This window comes from Danio rerio, chromosome 9, assembly GCF_052040795.2.
Source record: "Danio rerio strain M-AB ecotype USA chromosome 9, GRCz13ab, whole genome shotgun sequence".
Lineage (NCBI taxonomy): Eukaryota > Metazoa > Chordata > Actinopteri > Cypriniformes > Danionidae > Danio > Danio rerio.
In genome coordinates this window covers 55,574,761-55,601,803 of record NC_141029.1, presented here as the reverse complement: position 1 = coordinate 55,601,803, position 27,043 = coordinate 55,574,761, and the positions used below count along the sequence as shown (strand labels likewise).

General features: G+C 41.0%; 2 long non-coding RNA genes across 2 annotated transcripts in view; one reads left to right on the top strand and one right to left on the bottom strand.

The window, feature by feature from the left end:
* Nucleotides 1–27,043, bottom strand: part of LOC147842463 (uncharacterized) — a 758,429-nt gene that overhangs the window by 408,650 nt on the left and 322,736 nt on the right. The gene's annotated exons all lie outside the window — the stretch shown is intronic.
* Nucleotides 12,360–27,043, top strand: part of LOC147835447 (uncharacterized) — a 479,758-nt gene continuing 465,074 nt past the window's right edge. Inside the window, exon 1 of the long non-coding RNA XR_015500066.1 lies at nt 12,360–12,474. This is a non-coding gene — a long non-coding RNA (uncharacterized LOC147835447). The remainder of the gene's footprint in view (nt 12,475–27,043) is intronic.

Genomic DNA, 27,043 nt, shown 5'->3' with positions numbered 1-27,043 from the left:
CTCACAGCAAGAAGGTTGCTGGGTCGCTGGTTCGAACCTCTGCTCAGTTGGCGTTTCTGTGTGGAGTTTGCATGTTCTCTCTGCCTTCGCGTGGGTTTCCTCCGGGTGCTCCGGTTTCCCCCACAGTCCAAAGACATGCAGTACAGGTGAATTGGGTAGGCAAAATTGTACGTACTGTGTGTGTGTGTGGATGTTTCTCAGAGATGGGTTGCGGCTGGAAGGGCATCCGTTGCGTAAAAATTCGCTGGATAAGTTGGCGGTTCATTCCGCTGTGGCGACCCCGGATTAATAAAGGGACTAAGCCGACAAGAAAATGAAAATGAAATGACTCAAAAAAAAAAGATTTGTTCATCTCGATGAACGAGACTCAAAGATCCGAGTCAGTAAAATGATCCGAACTTACCATCACTACAGGACAACAGTTTTATCTTCTTGGTTTTGTTTCTGCTCAAGATGACGACAAGGTTTGTTTGTGCTCGGGTCGACCACGACTCTTTATTATATGCTGATATATTCTAACGATGTAATGTCTCTGCCGTGTATTTAAAAATGGAGGTTCCTTTGTTTTCATTCTCCTAGCTTGTACACACATGACGTTTCTCTGTAAACCAATAGCATTCAGCTGCACATCTAGCTCCACCTTTTGGTACCCTTTTATGGCCCGTTTCCACTGAGTGGTACAGTACGGTTCGGTTTGGTACGCTTTTATGGCAGTTTCCACTCAAAAGAGGCGCACCGAACCGAACTGTACCATACCGCTTTTTCGACACCCTTCCGAAAGGGTACAAAACACGAAAGGGTACCAAAAGGTGGAGCTAGATGCGCAGCTGAACGCTATTGGTTTACAGAGATACGTCATTCGCTTACCCAACAAGCCAGAATGAAAACAAAAGCATACTTTTACAACGTAAATATATATACATATAATAACAAGCCATGATTGACCCGGGCTCAAACAAACCTTGTCGTCGTCTTGAGGAACAGCCACAAAGCCAAAAAGAAGAGCAGATTTACCCTGTGCCCCTTACAAGTCAGTCTGAAGCTCAAGCGGTTTCGCTTTCTTCCTTGCACCTGCCGCGTGTCTCTATCTCAAATAAAAATCCTCTTGACCTAATGATATTAACGTGCGCCTGATTATTGACGTGCTTTTGAATCCCGATCCTGTCAGAAACTGACAAACGCAAGAGTGAAAAAAAAAGGAGAAGCCGGAAAAAAAGGGCACATTATTTCTTCAGCAAACGTAAAAAACTGCCATGTTTAACTATTATCATCACCTTTTGAACTATTATGAACTCAGAATGATGGAGTGACTCTCTAACAGAGGCTACATGTGCTGCTGAAGAATACAGAAACAGATGAGAGGTTTACACTGACTGTAGGCTTTATTTTGTGTTGTTTTTGAACTTAAATAAGGGCTAAATGTCTGCTGTGTGTAGTTTTCTGTAGTTGGTAACATATCGGAGACTATAAAGGGTTGTATGTGTTCATATATGTTGCATTTATTTATATACAGACGTTACAGTAGGCTATTTCACACCGTCATTGATCTGCAGTTATAATCAAATCCTGTTCATAGAAAAGTTAGTAATAAACATTTATACACAAGTATTTATGTATCTAAAGCATCTGTTTTGTGAGAAGTGCTTCTCATATGATATGTACGGCTTTACTGTAGACATTTTCTCGAGCGAAAATGACGTCGACTGAAACTTTCTGTCAAACACCACGCCCACCAAAAGGCTATGGTAGTGGAAACACAAGCCTGGGAAAGGTGACCCATACCGACCCGAACTGTACCGTACTGTACCAGTCAGTGGAAATGAGCGATTATTGTGCTTTTTAAAGTGGTACAGTTCATTTTTAGGTACCTTTTGACAGTACCAAACCATACCGTACTACTCAGAGGAAACGAGCCAATAAAGTAGTGTTACTGAAAACTTGGGTCACACTTTATTTTGATGGTCTGTTTGTTGAAGTTAAAGGTGCAGTAGGTGATTGCCTTCAGAAACATTTGTGTTGTGCAGGTTGAAAGTCTCTTCACAGTCCAATAATAATGATTTCAGTAAATGATCTAAATGTGTTTATATGTATTTTTATATTCTGGGTAAAGCATAAAACTAAAAAATGTTCATCCAATTAAATAGAGTCGGACCGTCATCTCCCTTAATTCCGATAGGCAGGTCAGACTGTCTGTCAGCAAATGTAGATTCCGACTTCTGCGCATCTGTTCACGCAGATCCGCCATTAGCGAGTGCCCGTCTGCATCACAAACGCATGCGCGCGAGCGAGCTGCGGGCCGCTCGCAGATGCCGAGTCGGAGCCGGAGGCGCCAAAGGACAGCCGAGCTCGGGCCGATTACTGTAAAGCCAGGCGCGGGTATAAATCGCTCTTAAAGCGGCTGCGCGGTCACGAGACGGACCGGGAGAAATCAAAAGCTGAATTGAAACTTTTAAAAACCTGAATCGATATTGGAGTTACTTTAGCACGCTGGAGGAAGGACGAGACCATGGCTGAAGTATTACTGTTACGCCTGTTTCACACCGCAAGCGTCAGCGGCGCGTGAGCAGAGCGTGAGCAGCGCGTGTGTTTTCGGCGTCCATGTTAACAGATTAGAGCTTTCATACCGCACGCAGCAGCAGCGCGTCAGAGCGAGGCGTGAGCGTCGCCGAAGCAGCAGTGCAGCGATAGTTTCGGCGCTGGGTCTATTTTTGACGCGCTGCTCACGCTCAATTAAAGTGACAGTGCATTGACAACGACCAAAACACATTGAATGACAGTAAAAAGTAGCAATTTTACCCAATAAATGCGTTAATAATGTCAAATGGTTTATATATAGTCATTCAAATTCACTTAAAACGATTTAAAACGGCAACAAACATTTATTTAGGTCCGAACTACAAAACCAAATGTAAAACAATTTTAGTATCACTTGCACACTACTGTTGTAGGAGAGGGGAAATAGAATATTTACGGGAATTGTAGTCCATAGCGAAGTGTATTGTGGGTAGTGTAGTTCGACACGCATGCTGGATGATGTGAGCTCGCTGTGTTCTGTGCAGCTGAGCAGAGGAAGAAAGTTTTAATCGGCTTTGTTTTATGTTCACTCGAGTTATTCCTACCGGGAGCTGTTTGCACAAATTGCACTCTGAATCTGACAACACGAAAATAAGTAAAAGAATGGCATGCATTAATTACTTTTGTCCGTCTCATCATCTGCACGAGCATGAATTAACGAGCTGTTATTCTGCCGCTGGACATCACTGAAGCGGAGAAAGTAACACTAGTTTGATCATGTATAAATATCATTATAACTATATTGTATAAATATGATTATAACTAGGTCTACAGCAACCTGATAATCAAAAAACAAATGACATGATATCACAGGCGATTGTCTTCTGACTGTAGACACTTCTCATATAAGTTAGATTGAGAAGCATACAGAACTATTTGATCTATAAAATTTGTAAAATAAATATTTGCAGGTTAACGAAACAGCATAGGTGGGACCTTGGTGCAGATGAAAAGTTTAAAAAGTGTATTTGTATATAGAGGGGTAACTAGATAGAATAGACAGAGATAGGTTGATCTCTGCAGCAGCTGCCGAAGAACTGCGCGCTGCAGACGCAGCTGGTGTGAAAGGCAAACGCCTGCGTGATGCTACTGCTCGACAAACGCGCTGCTCACGCTCTGCTCACGCGCCGCTGACGCTTGCGGTGTGAAACAGGCGTTAGACAGGTAATGTTCTGTTTTAAAACTCTTTCATGTTAGATTGTGTTGTTATGAATGGCTTATATGCACAGACGTGTTGTTCAGCCACTGAAATCTCCTGGTGAAAGATTGATGTGATTATTTTCAGTTTCATCAGGTTCTTTGACAGCATCTATAATGTAGATTTATATTTAGTTTAACAACAAAACACCAGTAAATAGCGCTATTCCGCCTAACCTGCTTTATTGAGCTGAAGTTGCTTTTATTTTCACATTGGGTCATTTCTGAACAATGACAGCCTTCCTATACTGTTTACCGCTACTCTGAATATTCACTCTGAAATAGCATGTAAGTGTGGCTAAGTATTTCATGTAATTCCTGCACGGCGCTGGCACTAACTAACTGGCGAATGACTTGAACTAGTGGGTTGTCTGTCGGCTGTTGCGCGCGCTCGCGATATCAGGGGGTGTGGCTTTGAATCACAGTCCCTCCTCGCCGTCCAAAGATAATATGCTAAGCGGTTAGCATTTTGGCAGATCACCTACTGCACCTTTAAGTTACATTGCATCTACATGCCAACTATTTTTCATTAGATTATAAGTAGACTACTGGGTTAAGGTTAGTGTAAGTTGACGTACTTGCAAAGTTTCTTATAGTCAGTTAAATGTCTGTTGAAGGAGCAGCATCAGCAGATATTAAGCAGACAGTCTACTAGTAATCAAATGGACCAACAAACTAAAGTCAGTCAGTTATTCTCTTGTCGGCTTAGTCCCCTTATTAATCTGGGGTCGCCACAGCGGAATGAACCGCCAACTTATCCAGCAAGTTTTTACGCAGCCCTTCCAGCCGCAACCCATCTCTGGGAAACATCCACACACACACTCATACACTATGGACAATTTAGTCTACCCAATTCACCTGTACCGCATGTCTTTGGATTGTGGGGGAAACCGGAGCACCCGGAGGAAACCCACGCGAATGCAGGGAGAACATGCAAACTCCACACAGAAACTCCAACTGAGCCGAGGCTCGAACCAGCGACCTTCTTGCTGTGTGGTGGCAGCACTACCTACTGCGCCACTGCTTCGCCCAACATATAAAGTGTTACTGAAAACTTGTTGTGCAACATAAACAAGTAGTTTCTAGACTTTTGTTGATGGTTGAAGCACAAAAAGATGACAAATTGGACGAGTGGAAACTGTCAGGCTGTGCCGGGAGGTTTTAAAACTTGTGTTATTTTTTGTGACTTGACGGCTGCTTTGGAGAACGGGCCTGTGAAAGGCTGGAGGAGCAGTCAGATACGCTGTTAGCTCTCATTTTCTGGATGAGGGAAAGTGCCAGGCCTCAGTCAATCTCATGGGATTTGCTCACACTGCTGCTGTCAGGGGAACAAAAACATCTGTACTTGTTCACCAAAAATTTGCACCATCAAGCGGTTTATTCGAGAGAAGTTAATGCACAAAAAAACGGCCCTGAAAAAAAGTAATTGTCAGGTTTCCTTGTGCACACACACTCACACACACACAAATCCAGCACAATGCGAGCGAATAAACCGTAAACCCAAAGCGACAGTGTATGATTGCATTTCAAATCCTGCGCATTGTGAGCAACAAAACAAATTTGGGTTTATCGTCAATATTACGCTTGATTAACACGCGGCACGACGTCTCTTAACATGCAGGCGACCTCTCAGGGAATTTATTCGTCATGTTTATTCATTGTGCTGACTTGTATATTTTTATTTCTCCTCTTCATTGTGTTTCCGGCGGTTTCTCTTTCTGGAGCTTGTGCATCAGCATTGCTGTTCGGCGTTCGGATCAGATAAGAGTCCCTAATATGAGGAACGGCAAGAAGTGGAAAAAAGGTACTTTATAATAATACTCATTGTGTATGGCAAGCCAATTTAATATTTCATCCTTAAAATGTACTACAGTAGTTTCTGCTTTTGTGCCACTACTTATTTGAATGCTGCTTTTTCCTGTTTATTATCTTTATTCAATATCAAATGCATTATGGGAGCTTTCATTGACATTGATAGTGACTTTTATTGAAGTTTTTCTACTCAAACAAAACATTGTATAAGAAATAATCCATACTCTGCTCTGTTGAATTTTCATGTAGAAAATTCATTTCTGAAAAGGATGTTTTCACAGTTCTTGAAGCTCCTATAAATGAGAGCAAATTATAATAATAAAAATTCAACACCCTTTTTTTTATGATCATTTATTTGTTGCAGAACAAAGCCAGCATACATAGCTAGCAACAACTATATACAAGCCAGGGTTTGCACTAAATGAAAATACATAAAGAAATTACAAATAATAATAATAGTAAAATAAAGACAATAAAATAATAAATGAATAACAATACACAGAAAAAGAAAAGCTCTGGGGTGAGAATTAACTAGTTATTATATAAGACATTTTCTCAATAAAATCGGACCATGCTTTGGTTGTATGGGGTTTAGCTCTGAAAATTCAACACCCTTTAAGTAAACACTCACTGGTCACTTTATTAGGTACACCAACTTGACCCATTTTGTCTTTAGAACCGCCTTAATCCTTCATGGCGTAGATTCAGCAAGGTACTGGAAATATTCCTCAGAGATTTTGCTTCATATTGACATGATAACATCACACAGTTACTGCAGATTTGTCGGCTGCACATCCATGATGCGAAAGTTCCACCACATCCCAAAGGTGCTCTATTGGATTGAGGTCTGGTGACTGTGGAGGCCATTTGAGTACAGTTAACTCATTGTCATGTTCAAGAAATCAGTCTGAGATGATTCACGCTTTATGACATGGAGCGTTATCCTGCTGGAAGTAGCCATCAGAAGATAAGGACACTGTGGTCACAAAGGGATGGACATGGTCAGCATGGTGGGGTTGACACAATGCTCAATTGATACTAATGAGCCCAAAGTGTGCCAAGAAAATCTCCCCCACACCATTACACCACCACCACCAGCCTGAACCGGTGATACAAGGCAGGATGGATCCATGCTTTCATGTTGTTGATGCCAAATTCTGACCCGACCATCCGAATGTGGCAGCAGAAATGGAGACTCATCAGAGCAGGCAACGTTTCTCCAATCTTCTATTGTCCAATTTTGGTGAGCCTGTGTTTCTATTTTGTCTCATTTCCAGTCCAAATATGTCACAACTAACTTCTGTTTGAGATTATTTCTTATTAAGATTATTTTTCTTAGCCCATTGGCAAAAATTTTGCTTGTTTTAAGCAAATAATCACTTATTTTTAGGTGGGTTTTTTCAGAAAACAAGACATAATTTCTTATGCTACTTGATGTGTCTAGTATGTTTCTTGATTTAAGATTTTTTTAATATATTTGGATTGAAAACAGGGCAAAACTACTTGGTTTATTATTATTATTATTACTATTATTATTATTATTATAACAGCTCATGGATGAGCTTTTTTGAATAAAGGGTTGTGACTTAATGAATGTTTTTCTTGTTTTTTTTTTAAATCCGTATAATCGATTAATCAAAGAAATAATCAGCAGATTAATTGAATATTAAAATAATCGTTAGCTGCAGCCCTAATAGTGACCTTTACTGAAGTTTAGTAGTTTAATACAATATATTGAGTAAAAATGACAAATGTTACCTCTTCCCAGCAGGGAAAACCACCACCAATCCAGAATTGAATTGAATTGAATTTTATTTGACAGATTTTAGACAAACTGTAAGTATTCCATACACTTTGTTAAAAAAAACTGTCGAGGATAAAAACACAATAAAGCCCTGGGCTTATTTCCATTGTGGTCCTCTGTTAAATAAAAACAATGTATGGCTTCAAAATACTAATGAAGAATAAAACAAACAGTCGCCACAGCGGTACGAACAGTCAACCCATCCAGCACATGTTCCACACAGCCAATGGCCTTCCAGCCGCAAACCCATTCACACTCAAGTAACATAATTTAAAAGATCCTCGTCCACCATGCAAACTAATTATCCTCATCAAACAACCATCTTTTGATAGCTTTTTTGAACAACCTTAAATCTTTTATTTCCTTAATTGATTTTGGTAGTTTGTTCCACATGATTGCACTTGTATATAAAAACATTTTTTTCCCCACTAAACTTCTAAACTTAAATGAACAAATATTAAAATCCCAACTCCTAGTACTGTATGAATGCTGTTGCCTCACCATTTGAAAATAAATCATCAAATAGCTAGGAACCACATTATTAAACATTTTACGTACCATTCCCAGTTTTAAAAAACACACTCTATTACTAGCAGTTAACATACCTAATTTATTAAAAGACTCTTTGTGCAAATGTGCTCTAGGATGCATTTTTAAAATTATTCGTACTTATTTATTTTGTGCCTTTTGCAATTTCTCCTTCAAATTTTGTGGGCAGCTACTGTACCAAAATGACGTAGCATGCATGATTATAGGCTGTCATGGCTTTGCAATCAAAAATTGTCATTATAGTGGAAGTTAATGGGGTTAAAAGCAGCCCCCAACATAGCGAATGAGGAGTTCATTTGTGTGTCGTTGAGTTTTTGAAAAATTCCAAGGCATTTTCCCAAAATATGTGGCAAAATAAGAATTGTCACCAAAAGATCATTCCATTTGCTGAAACACAGAGAAAGTTGCGGCCAAATTAAGACTCAAAATCACCGCAGAGTGCATGAAAACATACCCAACAGCACATTAATCCAGCTTGCCATAGGCTACTCATTGAGCAAACTTTTCTGTTACTGTAATTTTCTTCTTCTATCAGCAGGATACATGCTGACTGGGATGTGGATACTTGAGTTTCCCCCTTTGTGCCTCTGCTATAGCCTAGCGTATGTGTGTGTGTGCATCTGCCGCGGGCCTTCTGTCTGTCTGCTCGGCGAGCCCTGGCCGTCTGCCCTGACACCCGACACAAAGTAATCACACATCACAGCATTTAATCACTCAAACAAGCACTCTGGAGAGGCGGCGTGTCAATATCCCACTCTCTCATTATCTCCTTTGGATTGCACATCCACACTGTCAGATAAACAGAGTGGAAAATTAAGATTAAAAATATGGTAATTTCATTCGCGCTCGCTCCCGCCGCCCCATTATGCTATTGATTACTCTCAATTCAATCTCTCCTTTCAATGTAAACTTTAATCTATCCGCCACCCAACAAGCCAGGGCTCCCCCGGGGCTATTCTAGAGTAAGTAACCATTTCATATAACGCTAAGTGAGAAGAAAATCGCCGGCGTTAATGAATTGTGTAAATCTCCATTGCTTCTGTCAACTGCGCTTAACAATAAGTGGCCGTAAAAACACGCGGCGAACTCTGGCAGGATATTAATTGCTTCTGTTTGGAAATTAAAGGAATAAGATGCTTATCCAGATTTCATTCATAACTGGATCTGAGACATATGGCTTTTGTCTGCGTATTGAATAAGAGAGACGAGTACAAAAGCGGGGGAATAATTATTATGGAGGAATAATAATCATAATAATAACGCAGCTCATGAAATAATTACTTCCTTTGGAAAGGCTTAATGGGCTTTGTGAAATATTGGATGTAACCGAGGAGCGACAGTTACATCATGCTGAACATGACGCAGCGCGTGTTGGAAATTGTCTGCAGTTTTATGGCTGTGTTTGATAATGATCGTTTTCTTGTTGAGCTCTCTGCAATGCTCATATTGGGAGATTTATCACTGAATGCAATACAGTGGTCCTTGGTTTGTAACGACTAGGGGGAGTGACACTCACAACAGAAGGTAGGTAGAAGGGGTGGGTAGCCATATCTTGCTTGTTTTTTACCGAGCTATGTTTGAGAGTCTTATTCGCTATGGAATCACAGTCTGGTTTGGAAACCTGTCTGTTCAGTTGAAAAATAAATTGGTTCATATACAAAAAACAGCCATGAAAATTATAGGGATAAAACAATAGGTGCGTTCGACTTCATGCAGCGCTGCGCAGATTGATCGAAATCTGTCTTAAAGCGGTGCATTCTGGTTAGAAATCTTGTCCGGATTGATGCTGCGCCGATGCCACGTGACTGTCACATGTGGCATCAAAGTACCGCAACAGCGCTCCGAGATCAGACGGCAAACTCAGACCGTGCAGCTTCTGAAGAGCGACTGCAGGAGCTTTGATGACGACACCGATATTACACAATTGGCCGAGTTCACCACATGACAACAAACACGTGTATTTCGGGTTTATAATTGGACAAATTCCGATTCAAAAGTTTCAAAACAAACAATTCACTTTTCACACCCTCTCTATCCTGTACACATCTTGCTTATTAAAAGACTACAAATATTTTACTGCAGTATGATCTTTTGCTAAATAGTCTGGTTATAAAGGTTAGCTTGTTTGCACAGGTTTATTTTTAATTTTAACTTTTTATGCAGACTATTTACTGCATTCATGAACGATTTAAATGATATATTTAGTGTATATTTTAGTGAATAACCTAAATAAGTCTTCTATCTATAAATGTACATATATGTAAACCCTTTTTTAGCATATTCAAACAAGAAGTATTAGCCCAAAGATTGATGTTTAACTCCTAGAATTTATGCTTATTGCTTTGTATTTAATAGACCTGTTCGTTTTTATGTTTATATTAACCTCTCATTTCCTCTTATTTCTCTCATGCATTTGTTATATATTTTATTCATAATTCTCTCTTATTGTTTAAAAAAGAACTACAGAAACTGTATTCTGTTTTATTTATAAATGTTTTGTTGTTATAAATAAAAATAACAAAAAAATATGATGACGCCATGTTATCGGTCATCATGACTGCAGCAACTTTGAGTCCCGAAGTGTCCAGCTGTCCGTCTTGACGGCTCCGTTTTCAACTCCGCCCCCGCCTGCGCTCGGCTAATCTCGTTGATCACCGGCTGCAGCTGAGCTTCATGTCGAACGCACCTTATATGAGCCCATCCAGACTCTATACAAACAGGCGGCTATAAAAAGAGCAATACGTATTAGCACTGATTCTAAACATCCCCTTTTCAGTGAATATCAGCTGTTACCATCAGGAAAAAGACCGAGAATGCCAATGTGTAAAACTAATAGACTGAAGCTTTCGTTTGTTCCTACCTCCATAAAACTGTTGAACTCTACCAATAACACTGCTCCTGCAGTACGCTAACACTTGACTGGGTTCTGTGTTTTATATATTTATATTTATATACGGTCTTACTCTGTAAACAATGTATGTTCTTAACTGTTTGTTCTTAATTGTTTTGTTTTATTTATTTTTACTGTCTGTTTAAACAATGTTGTAGCACCTTTTATGCCCAAGACAAATTTCCTCTCAGGGACAAATAAAGTTAAACCTAAACCTAAAGATCCAATATGCAGGTTTATTCAATGTCAGGCAAGCAGTGGTCATCAGGTGCAAACGGGTATGTTAAGGCAGTCCAGAATCGTAGTCGGTATAAACAGGCAACAGGTCAAAAGGCAGGCGGCTAAACTAGAGAACAAGGGTGACAAGGCTAAGGTCTAACACGGAGAAAACAAGACTGGGAAACGCGTTGTAATGTCACAAAGATGCAAACAAGACTCGGCAAACTGGAAGGGTGAAAGAGTGGCTTAATATAGATATAAATAGAGCCCTTTGGATGATTTGTCACTAAATGCAATACTTTAGTTATTATTATTATTATTTTTCTAATTGCTCACCTGTGATGGGATATAACGGCGCTATAGAAAAACAGCGTTAATACTGGGGATACTTTTTTCAGTAACGAGAAATCAAATTAATTACTATTTCTCCCGTTTCAACGTTGTTACCGTTGCTGAATAAAACGCACGGATACTATAAAGGCTGATTTATACTTTTGCTTCAAGTGCATGCGTATGCTACGGCGCAGCCTACGCAATGATGCATAGCCCTAAGCCATGGCCGTGGGCGTTACTTATGTGCACCTCTCAAAAAATTTAACTACACATCGAAACGACGTCTCGCGCAAGCTCTGTGATTGGTCGGCTTGGTAGCGCTGACGAATCTGGGCGGGACTAAGAGCTGTGCAAGCGGTGCGAGCCTGATGGAGCGATTGTTTACAAGTGTGGAGCCCCGTGAAGGAGCTCCAGATGGAAAGTTTTGTTTTGTGTTTACCTCTTAGTTAAAGTTGTTGCACGTCCGCCGGTTTCTACCTCAAAATAAGCGAGTTTGAGCCACTTGTACATTTAGGAAGCGTTCAGCAGAAACAAAATACCAGCAAAGAAACTCGACACAGAGGAACATAAACACCTCACTGCCCACTAGCGTTGTGGAAGAGTTATTGCAGACCAACAGAGACAGCGCGCAGAAGTATAAATGCACAGCTACATTTTATACTTATGCATTATATGAGCTTTGGGTACGCCGGTCACTTGCAAATAAAACTTGACTTTTCTCCAGGGCAAACACTTATTAATCAGATAGAATTCAACAGATTAATATCTAGATGTATAGTTGAGAACATGCTGCCGCTGTCACAGCAACATTAAAATAGTGTAGATTACAGTAGTGTACAATGTTTTGTATTTATTTTACAGACGTTGGGCATATTAGATTTTTATTTTATTTTTTTGGCTAGCAATGTGAAGAAGCTTGCTGGTTCAAATCCCGGCTGGGTCAGTTGGCATTTCTGTGTGGAGTTTGAATGTTCTCCCCATGTTGGCGTGGGTTTCCTCCGGGTGCTCCAGTTTCCCCCACAGTCCAAACACATGCGCTATAGGGAAATCGATGAACTAAATTGGCCGTAATGTATGAGTGAATAAGTGTGTATGGGTGTTTCCCAGTAATGGGTTGCAGCTGGAAGGGCATCCACTGCATAAAACATAAGCTGGAATAGTTGGTGGTTCATTCCACAGTGGCGACCCTTAATAGATAAGGAACTAAACTAAAGGTGAATGAATGAAGGATCCGTGCATGAGTCAGTAGGATTTAAAGAAGAGTAAATCACTCATCAGCAGATGATCCAGACTCTCTCGGATGTAAGTGGATTGAATATCATGTCCAGATTATGGTTAATAAATGATGAGCAGCGATAACAGCAGAACAATCCTCAGCTCATGGACAGGACAGAGGCTTTTTTTTACACACTGGAGAATGAGATACACTTGAGCTGATAAACGTGTGTCAGGACAGCGGGGGAATGATGGGGATTTTGTGCGTCCTACACAAAGGCCTGTTTAAAGTGCTGTCCTCATATCTGCGTTTCTGACACACACACACACACACACAGAAGAATAGCCCTGCTGCTATACAATGTACATTTCCCAGCGTCGCTTATCTCTAAAGCGGCCAAAGGGAGAATACATCATAAATGAATTTAAAATATATATAGGGCAGCACGGTGGCTCAGTGGTAAGCACTGCAGCCTCACAGCAAGAAGGTCACTGGTTCGGGTCCCGGCAAGGGTCAGTTGGCGTTTTTGTGTGGAGTTTGCATGTTCTCCCCGTGCTGGCGTGGGTTTCCTCTGGGTGCTCCAGTTTCCCCGGCATTCCAAACACATGCGCTATAGGTGAACTGATTAAATTAAATTGGCCGTAGTGTATGAGTGTGTGAAATGAGTGTGTATGGGTGTTTCCCAGTACTGGGTTGCAGCTGGAAGGGCATCTGCTGTGTAAAACATATGCTGGATAAGTTGGCGGTTCATTCTGCTGTGGTGACCCCAGATGAATGAAGTGACTAAGCTAAAGGAAATGAATGAATGAATGAATGAATGAATGAATATATACAGTTGAAGTCAGAATTATTAGCCCCCCTGAATTATTAGACTGCTTGTTTATTTTTTCCCTAATTTCTGTTTAACGGAGAGAAGGTTTTTTCAACACATTTCTAAGCATAATAATTTTAATAACTCATCTCTAATAGCTGATTTATTTTATCTTTGCCATGATGACAGTAAATAATATTTTACTAGATATTTTTCAACACACTTCTATACAGCTTAAAGTGACATTTCAAGAGTTCACACTTAGCTGAAGATTGATTATAAGCAAGTTTGGCATGCTGTCCCGGGAGAGAGCCCTGAGCCCAAAGGTTCTTGAGCCCTGGGCTCCCTCCTGTTTGAAGGGCGAGAGGGGAGCCTTGAGCTCAGGTAGATCTCGAGAACTCCCCCTTGATAAAAACTGATGACTAAAAATTGAATGCTATGAAAAGATATGCTGCATGGTGAGAGATTAACTGTAGTGCAAAATTTAGATTGATCAATTTACTTGTTGTGCATGTTTTTGGAATGTGGGAGGAAACCGGAGGACCCGGGGAAAACCCACTTAAGCACGGGAAGAACATGCAAACTACACGCAGAAACCACCACCGGCCTGTTAAAGGACTAGAACCGGTGACGTTCTTGCTGTGAGGCGACAGTGCTAGTCACTGGGCCACCGTGCTGCCCTATGGAGGGAAAGGTGAAGAGGTAGGGGTGGAAGGGGGGATTCTTCAAATTGAAGATGACTGTAGTGAAAAAACCCTGGCTCTTTATAATGGGTTTGGAATGGCCTGATTCGTGGACTATGCATGCTAATGCAGAAACAGCCGTGTTCAATCATAATCCCGAGCTCCTCTCGAAATTAGTTTATGAATAAACTTCACTTAAAGGCTTAACTAGGGTAATTTGGTTAACGAGGCAGGTTAGGGTAATTAGGCAAGTTATTGTATAACGATGGTTTGTTTTCGTTGGCTAATAATTTTGTCCCAAAAATGGTGTTTAAAATATTAAAAACTGCTTTTATTCTAGCCGAAATAAAACAAATAAGACTTTCTCCAGAAGAAAAAATATTATCAGACACACTGTGAAAATTTCCCTGCTCTGTTAAACATAATTTGGGAAATATTAAAAAAAAGAAGAAAAAAATTTGAAGGGGTAGTTCTGACTTCAACTGTATGTATGCATGATTTAGGCATGAGCGCCATCACAGTCATCCCCACTAAACATTTATCTGGAAAGCCGGACTTTACAAATGGATCATAAGCGATATTAGCTTTCTGAGACTTTTTTACATTCATTCATTCATTCATTCATTTCCCTTCGGCTTATTCCCTTATCTATCAGGAGTTGCCACAGCAGAATGAACCACCAACTATTCCAGCATATGTTTTACACAGCTGATGCCCTTCCAGCCCGTACACACACACACACACACACACACACACACACTCATACACTACGTGAAGTTTATTCATAAACTAATTTCGAGAGGATCACGTGCTTATGATTTATCACGGCCGGTCTCGCATTTGCTAATCACTATCTTCCAATCATACGGGCCCTAAGCTACAATAAATAGCCACAGTTTTCAGTTCACTTTATCTTCGTTTGGAAGAAACCCTCCTCCTCCCCTATTCTCCTCCTTTACCTCTGATTGGGCGGCACGGCGGCCCAGTGGTTAGCACTGTGAGCCCCACAGCAAGAACACTGTCGGCCCTGGTTCCACAGGACCAGTGGGTGTTTCTGTGAGGAGTTTGTATGTTCTCCTTGTGTCCGCGTGGGTTTTCCCCGGGTTCTCCGGTTTCCTCCCACCATCCAAAGACATTCAACATACATAACAATCAAGCTTTTGTCTAACCCCTTGTGTTCCCTTAGCTAGCAGCAGGGGAGTTCTGAGATCCACCGAGCCCAGGCTCCCCTCTCGCTCTGCCAACGGGAGGAAGCCCCGGGCTCGAGGATCCCTTATGCTCGGGCTCTCTCCCGGGACAGCATGCCAAATAAGCTTTTATAAATCATCAGCTAAGTGTGAACTCTTGAAAGCCAATTTATTTTATTCAATCTACCTATAAAAATTAGATAGAATCAGAAAGATGTTAAAAGTTTTATTAAAATTTATTGATGTTGTCTATTAAAATACTTTATATTTGTCTATTTATATATTTGTAATGTTAAAATATTAAAAGAGGCAGTGGCGCAATGGGTAGTGCTGTCGCCTCACAGCAAGAAGGTCGCTGGTTTAAACCTGGGCTCAGTTGGTTTGGATTAATAAAGGGACTAAGCCGACAAGAAAATGAATGAATGAATGAATGAATGAATGAATGAATGAATGAATTGCCACTGTGCATGAAATGTGCTATATAAATAAACTTGCCTGGCCTATTAGTATTTTCTCTGTTGTATTTTACACAGTGGCTGCTCCTCCATGATGCTCATCTCAGAGTCAGTGAGTTCTGGCCTGGTTCCGCTGTGTTGGCGAGGGTCCGCGGGTCTGTTTTATTGGCAGTCAGGGGCCGTTTGACACCAGCGCAGGTGAAGATCTGTCCCCGCTGTGCTCCAGTCTGTGTCGTCCTTCACCTCGGCCGCTGACCGGACGGCCATCGCCCCGTCTGCTCCACCCGGACCACAACAAATGCTGCCAAAAAGAGGCTTCAATTGGCACCTCTGCAGGCCCGTCCAGAGGAGGGAGAGATCAGGTGGACTCACAAACTACAGAAAAGTCCATTTATTTGTTCAAGTTTTGAACACGGAGAACAGCCTGCGAGTTGTGCAAGTAAAACTCCATTATTTTTCTCCATATAGGGACACACTGGTTTTTAATTAGCGTATACATTTTTATTGACAGGCCTATTATGAGCTTTAAAGAAGTTACTTGATTGTGTCTGCACTGAGCTGTTCACATTCATTTTGTTATTTTTAGGACAATCGTGTGTTTAATAGTGGAATGTGTGTGTAAAAACTACATTACCCATGATGCTGTCCAAGCAATTCCTCCAATCAGAGAGCCACAGTGAGTAAACTTTTATTTTTTGTAAGTCTCTTGTAAATCATTCTCTAGTAATCTTTGATTTGATATTAAAAAACAAAAACCCTCAGAAATTATATATATATATATATATATATATATATATATATATATATATATATATATATATATATATATATACACACACACACACACACACACTCACTACCTGACAAAGTCTTATAGAGTATATCCTCCTGAGACCCCGCCCATTGACTTGTGTCCTCTGTAGTGGATATCAAGTTTTCATGAATTTTCTTTGAATTGTCTTTGAATTTTCTTTGAATATTTTTAGCTACTCTATCAAGTCCTGTTGTACTGTTCAGAGGACATCCCGGGCTTTCTAGTGATGTGTCATTTGATTGGCTGGCATGCTAGAAACCACTTCTTACACTGCATCCAAAATGGCCGACATTCAAACAAGCACATTTTATGGGAAGGAGAGAGGCATGTCAAATTTTGCTTTTCAAATGTTTTTTTACTATTATTATTACATGTATATTTGTTTATTAAAGTGTCAGGAACAATACATTTAGCTTTCAAAGCTGTTAACTTGTTTGTGTTTCAAAATCTCATGTTTTTTTGAATGACCACTATAGTGGACACCAGGACCATCTTAATGTAGTTAATGACTGCATGCTGTAGGGGGCAGAACTGAAGCAAAGAGGATTCTTTATAAGATAGTTAAGGGAGACTCTGATTTAGAGTCTGATAATCAGACAATTAGAGAATATTAGAGAATGACAATCAGTTTTAAATCGCTTTTATGTTGAGTTAGTTTTGGATTAACACTTTGTTTTTTTTTAGTTCAGCTCTCCTTCGACTAAACAGTTTCAGGAATTTCATTACAAAAGGAAAAAAATGGCTTTTGTTTTGTTTTTGTTACATTAAAATTGGATTAATATCCCTTTACAGTCATATCCTGTACAGTTTTTTGTCTGAGTGGCGATTGTTTTGAACTAAATTGGTCCTGTGGTCCACTACAGTGGACATGCTGTATAATTAAAAATAAAAACAAAATGTAAAAACTCTAAATTGTTGATTTTTTTTTTTTACCTAAAGGATGCAGGAAACACAGAAAAAAAAAAGAAAAAAATTATTTGGGTCTTAGGAGGATATTGTAAAAGCAACTAATAATAACTTGACTTCTACTTGATCGTTTCGAATAGTAGCAGAAGGTAGATTTCGGATAAATCATCTGTTGAACTGCATCTCAATCATCACAAATACTGCAGAAGACCTAAGATGGACCCAAGATTCTCACAGAAATCAGTCAAGTTTGGTGGAGAAATCATGGTTTTGGGGTTACATTCAGTATGGGGGCGTGCGAGAGATCTGCAGAGTGGATGATCAACATCAACAGCCTGAGGTATCAAGACATTTGTGCTGCCCATTACATTCACCCATACACAAAGCTCCTGAAAGCAAAGAAGGTCAAGGTGCTCCAGGATTGGTCAGCCCAGTCATCAGACATGAACATTATTGAGCATGTCTGGGGTATGATGAAGGAGGAGGCATTATAGATTAATCCAAAGGATCTTGATGAACTCTGGGAGTCCTGCAAGAACACTTTCTTTGCCATTCCAGATGACTTTATTAATCAGTGATTTGAGTCGTGTCAGAGATGTATGGATGCAGTCCTCCAAGCTCATGATGGAGTCAGACACAATATTCATTCTGTCTCCACTGCAGTAAGCCTTGGAGTGACGATTGATGACCAACTAAACTTCTCTGACCTCATTTCTAGAACTGCTCGATCTTATCCTATCATCAGCTGTGGTACCCCAGTGTTTAGATGCTGTAGGTTGGACACCTCTCCCCTCCTAGACACCCTGGGGTCGCCACAGCAGAATGAACCAACAATTAATAATGATAATAATAATTCCTTACATTTATATAGCATTTTCTGGACACTCAAAGCACTTTACTCATTTTTTGGGGAGAATCTCCTCATCCAGCACCAGTGTGCAGCATCCACCTGGATGACACGACGGCAGACAGTGGGCAAATTTGGCCAGGATGGCCAGGGTCACACCCCTACCCTTTTTCAAAGGACATCATTTAATGAGAGTCGTGACCTCGGTTTAACATCTCATCTGAAAGATGGAGCTCATTGAGCAATGTAGAGTGCCCTTTACTATATTGGGGCATTAGAACCCACACAGACCGCAGGATGAGCACCCCCTGCTGGACTCACTAACACCACTTCCGGCAGCAACCTAGCTTACCAATGTGGTACTGACCAGGCGCAGCCCTGCTTGGCTTCAGTGGGCGACCAAGTTAGAGTTGCAGAGAGCTAGCTGCAGGCCAGATATAAACTCTCTTGGTTTTCATTTCACCATGAATGCAATTTTGTTTATATTTCATTTATTAGTGAATAATAATGATGCAAACACCTAGTCAGTGATGAAGGTATAAATACATTTATAATCAATTATTAAAATAATTTAAACAGACATTTAATTCATATTTCATTCATTCATTTTCCTTTGGCTTAGTCCCTTTCATTATCAGGGGTTGCCACAGCAGAATGAACCAACAATTAATAATAATAATAATTCCTTCCATTTATGTAGCATTTTCTGGACACTCAAAGCACTTTAAAATTTTTTTGGGGAGAATCTCCTCATCCAGCACCAGTATGCAGCATCCACTTGGATGACACGACGGCAGACAGTGGGCAAATTTGGCCAGGATGGCCGGGGTCACACCCCTACCCTTTTTCAAAGGACATCATTTAATGAAAGTCAGGACCTCGGTTTAACATCTCATCTGAAAGACGGAGCTCATTGAGCAATATAGAGTGCCCTTCGCTACATTGGGGCGTCAGGACCAAGCGGCAACCTCCCGCTCTCATTCAGGAAGCCAATACGGAAGTAACTAAAACTGCAATTCATCCGAGATTCCGCTAGTCCTGGCCGCTTCTGGCTCCAAAACAGAGCAAATTTCAATTGAGCCCACAGTTACAATGGCCAACTTTACAGCAGAAAAAAAAGTGTTTACAGCCTGGTACAAAAAAGATTTTGGTTCATACAGCTAATATTATCCTTCATGACAACTGTGAGGGGGTGAATTTTTTTATAACTCATCCGTTTCCTTTATATTATGTTATATTAAGTTTGCATAATTAAGGGCGTGGCCACTTGAGTGACAGCTAGGTCTCATTGGTCGCCGTCACCTCAGCTGACTCCTGCAGATTAGCCACTGAACTCGGCGTATTTATCGTATTTCTGTGTTGTTTTATGTGGCTTTACACACTCAACTGCCTTTTGGACTTGTTTTTCCTACAATTATTAGATGGCATGGCATGCTGAGTGCACTTAATTGTGCTCACAAACCATTCACGTGGCCTCCGTTTCCCATGTGAGTAAAGTTATATACTTATATACCATCTCTATACATGTATTTGTTTTATTTAAGATCATTTATCGTTTAAATTTATATTTAGAGCTGTAATGCACTCCAGAATCTGACAAATTGATCAGCTGTAGGCTCTAGAACAGTCATCTGAAGTGTTTGGAAGTAATTCGCGTTTTCCTCCTGTTGAAAAACGTCATAAGAACAATGTTTAGTGGCTCAAAACACTTTATTGATATAGTGTACAACCAAGCACAAGTGGTCAGAATACAAACGAGTCACAGGTGATAAAGTATTAAGCGTTTTCCCAAAGTAAAGTGTGTCTGAACCAGGTTCAAGCTAAATGCCAGCAGGTGTCTGTAGCTCCGCTCACTCTCCGCCTCTTTGCCCTTGTTTGGTATCCCGCCGTGGGTGTGATGACGCACGAATAAAATGGCGACGGTTGGCCGCGCATACTTGTGGCTTCTTTTGCGCTCTGAAACCTATGGGTGACGTCACGGACACTACGTCCATATATTTTACAGTCTATGGTCAGGACCCACACAGACCGCAGGTTGAGCGCCCCCTGCTGACCTCACTAACACCACATGTGGTTTCCCATTCAGATACTGACCGGGCGCAGCCCTGAAATTATTATACAGCATATGTTTTGCGCAGCAAATGCCCTTCCAGCTGCAACCCAGTCCTGGGAAAATCCTATACACACTCATTCACACTCACTCATACATTACTGCCAATTTAGTTTCTTTAATTCAACTATAGCGCATGTGTTGGGACTGCAACCAGAGCACAGGGAGAACATGCAAACTCCACACAGAAACGTCAACTGATCCAGCAGGGATTCGAACCAGCAACCGGCTTAACAGTTTAACATCTCATCTGAAAGATGGAGCTCATTGAGCAATACTGAGTGCCCTTCGCTATATTGGGGCGACAGGACCCACACAGACAGCAGGTTGAGCGCCCCCTGCTGACCTCACTAACACCACATGTGGTTTCCCATTTTGATACTGACCGAACGCAGCCCTGAAATTATTATACAGCATATGTTTTGCGCAGCAAATGCCCTTCCAGCTGCAACCCAGTCCTGGGAAAATCCCATACACACTCATTCACACACACCCATACATTAATGCCAATTTAGTTTCTTTAATTCAACTGTAGCGCATGTGTTTGGACTACAACTAGAGCACAGGGAGAACATGCAAACTCCACACAGAAACGTCAACTGATCCAGCAGGGATTTGAATCAGCAACCGGCTTAACAGTTTAACATCTTATCTGAAAGAAGGAGCTCATTGAGCAATATAGAGTGCCCTTAACTATATTGGGGCATCAGAACCCACACAGACCGCAGATTGAGCGCCCCCTGCTGACCTTAGTAACACCACATGTGGTTTCCCATTCAGATACTGACCGGGTGCAGCCCTGAAATTATTATACAGCATATGTTTTGCGCAGCAAATGGCCTTCCAGCTGCAACCCAGTACTGGGAAAATCCCATACACAACTCATTCACACACACTCATACGGACTCATTACTGCCAGTTTAGTTTCTTTAATTCAACTATAGCGCATGTGTTTGGACTACAACTAGAGCACAGGGAGAACATGCAAACTCCACACAGAAACGTCAACTGATCCAGCAGGGATTCGAACCAGCAACTGGCTTATGAGTTTAACATCTTATCTGAAAGACAGAGCTCATTGAGCAATACTGAGTGCCCTTCGCTATATTGGGGCGGCAGGACCCACACAGACCGCAGATTGAGCGCCCCCTGCTGACCTCACTAACACCACATGTGGTTTCCCATTTTGATACTGACCGAACGCAGCCCTGAAATTATTATGCAGCATATGTTTTGCGCAGCAAATGCCCTTCCAGCTGCAACCCAGTCCTGGGAAAATCCTATACACACTCATTCACACACACTCATACATTACTGCCAATTTAGTTTCTTTAATTCAACTATAGGGCATGTGTTTGGACTACAACTAGAGCACGGGGAGAACATGCAAACTCCACACAGAAACGTCAACTGATTCAACAGGGATTCGAATCAGCAACCGGCTTAACAGTTTAACATCTTATCTGAAAGACAGAGCTCATTAAGCAATATAGAGTGCCCTTCGCTATATTGGGGCGGCAGGACCCACACAGACAGCAGGTTGAGCGCCCCCTGCTGACCTCACTAACACCACATGTGGTTTCCCATTCAGATACTGACCGGACGCAGCCCTGAAATTATTATACAGCATATGTTTTGCGCAGCAAATGGCCTTCCAGCTGCAACCCAGTCCTGGGAAAATCCCATACACAACTCATTCACACACACTCATACGGACTCATTACTGCCAGTTTAGTTTCTTTAATTCAACTATAGCGCATGTGTTTGGACTACAACTAGAGCACAGGGAGAACATGCAAACTCCACACAGAAACGTCAACTGATTCAGCAGGGATTCGAACCAGCAACCGGCTTGCTGTGAGGCGACAGTGCTAACCACTAAGCCACCATGCCGCCCCAGACATTAAATAGTAATGTTAAAAAGTACATTTAAAATTAATAAATACAATCTTAACCACAATACCCTGTTAAACTCCATTTAACAGCCGCACGTGCAGCACTGAAAGCCAACCCTTTTCCAACAAATTCGGTTTTATGAAGTAAAAAATAGTTTGGACATATTACACTAGTGAGGGAAAAATGCGTTTAATTGTGATGAAAATGTCACCAACACATGCATTCTTTATGTGAAGCATAAAGCCGTCTTTTGCCTTGTGCTCAAGCTTGACACGGACATGTTTTCCTGACACTCAGCCATTAACAGCAATAACTCACTTTGGTAACGACACAAACTCAACAAGGCCCAAATGCACACAAACAGTCTGAACGTGTCAGTTTTGCGCATTTAATCATGCGTGCGAGACTGTCAGAACTGAGGCGTGTTTTTGACACGTCACTCCGCCGCATGTTAAGAGCTGTACACTAAAAATACAGACGGCGGGGAAGGTAAAAGGGGCGTTTGACAGGCATGCGGGTATCGGCGCAGATCAGACTGTGTGTTTTCCTCCAGCTATGAGAGCTAGTTTGATCTCCTCAGCGCCAACAGCACAGGTAGATCAAGGTCCGGTGGAGAGACGCCTCATAAAAGGATAAACAAAATCCTTTATCATGAGCCAAACAGCTTCAGCGCGCCGTGCTTTACTGAGGGAGAGAAAGAGCTGCACACACACACACATAGCTGAGTCAATCAATGAGACTGTAGCATTGCAGACAATATTAGGCTTTCAATTACTGGATTAGCTTTAAAAGTGCTGTATATACGTTTTTGAGTCTTCTAAAGCATAGAAATACCATCATATGTTTGCAGATATTTAAGTGAACATGCGTGTTTATGTGAAAAACAATACTAAAGTAGACATTTAATGAGGGTGTCCCTGCTGAAAAATCCAGCTTAAACCAGCCTAGGCTGGTTAGCTGGTTTTAGCTGGTCGACCAGCCTGGTTTTAGAGGGGTTTTGTCCATTTCCAGGCTGGTTTCCAGCCATTTCCAGCCTGGTCTTAGCTGGTCAGGCTGGAAAATGACCAGCCAAATCCAGCTAAAACCAGCTTGACCAGCCTGGTTTAAGCTGGTTTTGGCTGGACTCCCAGCTTGGCTAGGCTGGTCAAGCTGGTTTTAGCTGGTCATCTCCCAACCTGACCAGCTAAGACCAGGCTGGAAATGGCTGGAAACCAGCCTGTAAGTGGCCAAAACCCCTCTAAAACCAGGCTGGTCGACCAGCTAAAACCAGTCAACCAACTTAGGCTGGTTTAAGCTGGATTTTTCAGCAGGGGTATTACAGTTTTTTCCAATTGTTTACACACAATTACTTCTACTTCAGACACAATACTCTCTTTCACTCATACAACCTTTCCAGGAAAATTACCGGCAATTTTCCGGAAAGGTTGTATGTGTGAACAGGCCCTTTTTGAAAATACCGGTAAATTCGTTCTGGCTATTTTCCGGAAAGAGAAGTTGTAACATTACCGGTTATATGCCGGAATGCTGCGCTGTGTGAATGCAGAAGGAAGATTGCCGTAATAAGCGCGTGCACGTCTAGAACGTGCTGACGTGAGACGTCTGCTTTAGCCAATCACAACAGTCAGACGCATTCACGTCCGCGCGGTTTATGAGAATAAAAGCCTTTGAATATTTTCCCAGACGCATTTAGCTGCTAGAAGTTAGTCAGATCACGTTTATATGTTCTTTTTAACGCCAATGTAAATAATCATCAATGTGATGCTTATGATAAGCCGTTGTTTGTTTACCTTCAAGCTTTGTGTGTGCCTGTGAAACAGCCTGTGAGCGCCAGCACACACCCATATCATGTACATCTCGACATGCGAAAGTGATCCTCCATATGTTTTCATCGAAGTTGTTCACAATACTGATCATTCACAGAGTTTATGATGTAGTCAAATGTTTACAAACACAAGCGCAGGTGTTTAAAGCTCATTTGTGTTGAATGATGTCAGAATTTACCGGTATTTTGCAATGGATGTGTGACCGGTCTTTTCTGGAAAAATACCGTAACGTCCTCACCTGTGTGAACAGCGCTTTTTTGAAAATACCGTTAAAGTCGTTCCGGAAATTTTCCAGATATTTACCGGTATCACTGTGTAAAAGGGGCTAATGACTACAACATGTAACTGATGCACCCCTGAACCAACTCTGCTAAATTGCAAGCACAATTCCTGCTTTACACTCAAACTGCAGGTTTAAAACACACTTATTTCAAAACACTACACACAATTCTCTGCATTTTGCACAATTTTCATGCAGAAAATCTTTTGTTTTCACAAGGAACACACTGTCATTTGTAAAGTCAGTTGTCCTACTTTGCATACTAACCCATCACTTAGGTAAACACCTTTCACACTGAATCGCAATGTAGAAATCAGAGCTCATCTGGATCACAACTAGTTTACTGCCCACCCATGTTTTTTAGTTGTTTATCTCTCCCTCCATATTCTCCATTCCTCAAACCTATTGAGGATTTTTTTTTCTGCCAGGAGATGAAAAGTGTATGACTAAAATCCACACACACGTATACCCTTTCTCCAAGTTATAGCAGTTGATGCTTTTCGTGGCTGGATTCGCCATGCAAGGTGACATTTCCCCCACTGCTTGGCCAGACCAAAACAGAAAAGAGGATGCAGTATAGCTGTTTTTTTTATTATTATTTTTTATTTTTTATTTTATTTTTTTACTGTAACTGTATTCAGTAAATACTTCTGTTGATGGTGTATGTAGACCACGTTATCTGCAACTTTGTGTTGGTTGGGATGAACACTGTGTACACTGTATTTGTGGGAAAATACAGTAAAATATATTTGGTATTTGTTTGTTTTGTATAAAACAATATTCTGAAATATTTTACAATGCACTTCTGTAGGCCTGTACTGTCTGTAGTAAAGTGTAACACTGAATAAAAAAGGCTTACAGAAAGTCATAATGATGAATAGAGAAGAAGAGGTCATAGTGTTTTTATTGAGCACATCAGTATTCAACTGATCTTATGAATGTTTATTGATGTGATGGCTTGTGTGTGTCATTTAAAAACAAAATTGACAAAACTATTTTGAGAAGAAATCACATTGTTTTGAACGTGGAGTTTCATTTTGCAGAAGAATTGAAGAGTTTTGCCCAATGCGTGTGTGTTTTGTGATTTGTTTGTAGAGTTCAGACAATATGAGACCTGCTCTTAGAAAATGTGTGTAACCAATTGGAAAAAACAGTAAAATGGAGTACATTTAAACATGCTTTCTGTAGGTTTTTGACCCCTCTAAAGCCTAAAATACCATAATATGTTTGTATAAATAAAAAAAAACATGCTTGTTTATCTGATATATACCCCTATTTGTACCGCTGTTATGCACTTTGGACTATGCGATGTGGAGAAACTTGACTGGCCTGCACCGAGTCCTGACTTAACCCATCTTGCCATCCTTTTGAACTGTTAAGTTTAAGGATGCAGTATAGTGGTTGAACTGGGTATTGCAATCCAAGTACAACCAAGGCAGAGATATAATTGAGTAAACTGGCGGTGGACAATTTTAGCCCCAACTCACCAACAGGTTTTGAGAAATCGCAGACAAATGCCTGAAATCATCTCACTACTCACAACTCACCCGTAAAGGGAATAGGAAACGAGACTCTGATTGGTTTATTTACACCCAAAACATTCCCATAACTCATTAAGATAATGAGGGCTACTCTTTTAGACCATGCTCTGAACACACCGATTGTTTTTCCATCCTTAAAATAGCTAAAGTGGATTCAGACATGCCATATTTGTATGTATATTGTGTATATTTGTTATGCACTTTAGACTATGTGAGGTGGAGGAATTTGACTGGCCTGCACCGAGTCCTGACCTCAACCCGAAGGGGAATGGGCATAGGGTTATATAAATATTTGTTCATCATTTTGCAAAATTCACTCAGTGCATCTTACTATCTTTTTGAACTGTGAAGTTTAAACGTGCAGTATAGAGGTCGAACAAGGTATTGCCATCAAAAACACTGGCAGTGGGCGGAGTTAAACAGATCAAAACAAAGACAGACATTCCATAACAGAACACACATTCTTAAAGGAGAATTACTGACTTTAGCTTTTTTTTCAAAATCCATATGAGGTGGTTTTTAATGAGCAGGTAATACAGATATTACAGACGTAAACATCAGCTGAGCAGCTCACAGAGTAAGGCGCGATCGTCAGGTACTCATGCTACTGTTTGTCTCGTCAATCGAGCAACCTGCATGTGCCACATGTCGGGTAAAAAAATTATTATAATATTGTGAATTTGGACCGCAATTATGTGTTCGTCCACTAGGGGTCAATCCTACATACTGCACCTTTAAAGGGGTAGTTCACACAAAAATGAACACTCACTCTTATGCCGAGTACAGACTGCACGATTTTAGCCCCGATTTTGACTCGTCAACAGGTTTTAAGAAATCGCCGACAAATACCTGAAATCAACTCACTGCTCACAACTCACTCTTAAAGGTAATGGGATATGATGATCACACCCAAAACACTCCCATAACTCAATAAGATAATAGGGACAATTCTTTTAGACCATGCTCCGGACACACCGACGGATTTCCATTCTTAAATTAGCAAAAGTGGATTCAGACATGCCATATTTGTACCTTTGTCATGCACTTTAGACTATGCGATGTGGAGGAACTTGACTGGCCTGCACCGAGCCCTGAC